This window comes from Belonocnema kinseyi, chromosome 7 (genome assembly GCF_010883055.1).
Source record: "Belonocnema kinseyi isolate 2016_QV_RU_SX_M_011 chromosome 7, B_treatae_v1, whole genome shotgun sequence".
Classification (NCBI taxonomy): domain Eukaryota; kingdom Metazoa; phylum Arthropoda; class Insecta; order Hymenoptera; family Cynipidae; genus Belonocnema; species Belonocnema kinseyi.
In genome coordinates this window covers 70,745,611-70,749,837 of record NC_046663.1, presented here as the reverse complement: position 1 = coordinate 70,749,837, position 4,227 = coordinate 70,745,611, and positions in this window count along the sequence as shown.

The window sequence follows — 4,227 nt, the reverse complement described above, 5'->3', positions numbered from 1 at the left end:
AAATTTTTTGAGGAATTTCATTGGCACCGTCGGAAAGAGGAGATCTTAAACAATAAAAATATATGTGTCTCAATTTTTTCTAGTGTCGAATAGTCTTAGTTAAACATTTTCTTATTATCTTGAGAACTTTAAAATTCGTTGAACAGTTCTAAATTTTGTTTCAAAATCTTCAAAAATCTATATCTTATATTAAATACAGTGAAACTCTTCTATAACGCCGATTTTGGGGCTGTCGGTGGGTGGGAACTAACTCATTATGGCCGGTTCTGCTTTTGTTTATTCACGCCTGAGTACGTGCCTGAGTGACAACCGCAAATTTCGCGTATACCGCGCCTCTCCTGTTACACCGACAGTGGCGCGGTGTCATTTCTCGGAAGGGCTATAGAAGGGAGGGCTATTGAAGAGTTTCACTGTATTTTTAAATCTTTTAACAAATTTTAATCATTTTTGAAATTTGTTAAAAACTTCTAAATATCTTTTACAACTATTTAAATAAATACAAAAAATTATTAACATCCTCCCAAATTCGTCGTTTGAAATTATTCTTTGCTTAATTGTTATTTATGCATTAAAATTTGTTTTCAAATATTTTTAAATATTCTCTTAAAATTGTTTTATCAAAATAAAAAATTATTTAAAATTTCACAAGGAATGAACTTGTTTTAATTTTTTTTAACTTTTCAAAATTTTTAATAATTTTTTTATTTAAATTTTCTAAATATCTTTTAAAAATATTTGAATTTTTCCTATTTTTTTTAATTATTACATAATTAATCGTTTTCAATTCATCAATGTTGAATTCTACTTATGAATCACAATCTGTTTTCAATGTTTTTAAATACTATTTTTTAATTAATTTTGTAAACAATTTCAAAAACTATATAAGGCTTCTAAATTTTTTGTTCAAAAATCTAAGTTTTGCTTTAAATGTTTTGAAATATTTTCAAGTTTTAAATAATGTTTTCAAAACTTCTAAATATTATTTTAAATTATTTGAGTTTAAAAATACTGTTTTTAAAATTCTGCAAAATTAGTGAATTCAAATTAAACATTGTTCAATTCTAATTTATGCATAAAAATTTGGTTTGCATTTTATTTTAATATTATCTTCAAATTAATTTAAGAAAATAAAAAAATGATTTAAAATTTCACCAGGAATATTAAAAATGTTCTTCTTATCTTGAGACCTTTCAAATTCCTTTAAAAGTTTTAAATTTTGTTTCAAAATTTATAAAAAATTTTAAATATTCTCTTAAAATTGTTTTTTAAAAATAAAAATGTTCTGAAATCTTTTCAACTTTAAATCATTTTTGAAATTTTATTAAAAACTTCTAAATATATTTTAAAATTATTTGAATTTTGCTTAATTTTCACACCATGCTAAATTAGTGTTTTCAAATAAATCATTGTTTAATTCTTATTTACGCATCACAAATTTCTTTTATTTTTTTAATATTCTCTTAAAATTCATTTTTCAAAATAAAAAATTATCTAAAATTTCACAAGGAATATTAAGAATTTTTTTACTATCTTGAGAACTTCCAAATTCCTTTAAAACTTTTATTTTTACAAAATAATAAAAAATCGAACTTTTTTAAAAATCTTTTTAAAACTTTTCAAATTTTTAATAATTTTTTAATTTTGTGCAAAATTTCTAAATATCTTTTTAAATTATTTGAATTTTTCATCTATTTTTTTAATTATTACCAAATTAATCGTTTTAAATTTGTCAATGTTGGATTCTACTTATGAATAAACATTTTTTAAACGAAACAATTAAAATTCTAACGTTCAAAGTTTAAATGTAGTACTCTGAAATTTTAACGATATAAGACTTTCTATCTCAAATAATTAAGATGCTCAAGACTTGAATTGTTTAGTTAAAAACATTCGAATTACAAATTGGTTTATACAGTTTCAAACAGACGTTTAAATTTGTTCTAGCACTGAGGCTTCAGAATTAAAGCTGTTAAATTTTTAACATTAAAATCGGTAACTTGTTTACTTTTGAAGAGATACAGATTTGTCTTTTAACGTGAAATATAGATCAAATTTTATTACTCGAACTATAGCTCAATTTTCAAAATCCTTAATTAATTTATATATGCAGATAACTTAAAACATTTTTTATAAAAAAACTCAATTGCATATGCTTTTAATTTTTAATTGTTTAAGACCTCAAACCTGCATTTTAAGATTCTTTAATTTGTAAATGTACGCTTACAAATGGAAACATACAATTGATAAATTTTAAAGTAAAATATTTTAGCTTAATATTTCAACTTAATATTTAAAGAACAAGTTGAAATTAAACTTATTTTAAGTTGCATTATATCACGTGATATTTTATCAATTGATATGATAGATTTTCCTTCTAAAAATGTGTAAAATTTCCGGTAAAAAAATAAATTCACTGCTATTTCCCGGTTTTTTCGGTCTTAAAAGATTCTTAGTCATTTCCTGGTTCAGTCACCACCCTGATTAAGTTTTAAGTCTGTCCCTGGTTCTAATTACTTCCGGATTGAAAGATATTTTTTTTACCTAATAAGAAGTTAACTTGCATTTGGTAGAGGCTCTTTTGGTTTAATATCCAGATGAAAGCGAGCCAGGACGCAATCCAAAGTATCCCGTGACATGATATCTGTTTATAAGATTGAAGAATTACATTTTTTTAAGGTGCAGAAATAATTAGCAATTTTCATTTTATTACCTCAAGGGCGTTGTAGTGAGTTTTTAACTGTCGGAAAGCTAAGAACTTCTCTACGACCTTTACAAAGGAATCTGTGATGAAAGCATCTACTGCTAAAATCCTCCTCATCACAGTCGGAACTTCTCTTTTCTGAAAAGAAGAGAAAGAAAAGATAATATAATTAATTTAATGAAGATCGTTAATGTTAGCAATATTGTCTGATTCGGAGTTGAAAAAATCATACAAAAAGTGTATTAACAGGGTGGTCGTTCTAATAGAAATAAGAATTCCCAGTCATTTTCCGGTTAGTAAAAATTCTTCCAGGTCATTGAAATGAAAAAATGTGCACTCTGAACTCTCCAACATTAATATCAACATTTGCAATGTTGATATTAAATATTTAATATATTGAACACATAATAAAAAACTAGCATATATCACACATATTTAACATATATATTTAATATATGTGGGGATAATCCGCCGCAGCTGTGTTTACGTAAATGCCAACAAAAAAAAAAACTTCGGGTGCGAATTCGACCCAGTGTACCGTTTAAGGGTAAAAACTGAGCATTTTTCTTCATTGTAAGCAATCAAAATTAAATATAAATTAAAGTAGTACTTAAAGCGAAACTCTTTGAAATGGTTAAATTTTAATGCTGAAACTTCAAAGTTTGTTCAATTCAAACGCTCAATAATTTACACGTATAAAATTAAATTTTTCATCACTTTTCGAGTAAAGAATTCTAAATTAAATGCCGTTAAGCTATAAAATTTTAAGTTTTAAACTTTTATAAATTAAACAGTTCAAAGATTTCTGGTTTGAAAATATAAATCCACGTTATCATTTTTCATGCTCTAAATTGAAGGATGAATCAATAAAGCTGTAAATTTTTTAAGTCACTTTAAACCAATTTAAGTTAGAAACATTTTAAAAAGAACGATTTGAACCTTTATTATGTCGCTTCAAATTATTAATTGTCGAATTGTTATTTATAAATCAAAATTCGGCTTAAAATATTTTTAAATATTCTCTTGAAATTAATTTTTCGAAATAAAAAAATCATGAAAAATTTTCCCAGGAATCTTAGGTTACTTTTTTACTATCTTGAAACCTTTTAAAATCAGTAAAAAGCTTCAAAATTTTATTTCAAAATCTTCAAAAATGGGTAAAAGCGTTTAATTATAAATCTATTCATTTGAAGTTACTCTGAAGACCTAGGTCAAGAAATAAGAATGGCCACTAATTTTAAAACATTCATCTCCCGGCTTTCTTCTGGGGTTTCCGGTAAACATTCGTAATTTTTTTTTTTTAGAAAAAATTAACTAACTTTTCGAAATCCACAGTTTTTTCAAATATACGATTAATTGCGGAAGTTGGTAATCATCATCAAAACTTTTCGCAAGAAATCGATTGACTAAATCATATTTTATATATCAAATCTTGAAATCCATTATCAAACTAATTTTTAAAATATTTTGTTTAAAATGTTTTTGAACCAATACTTCATAATTAATCTTTTTTAATTAAAAGCGTC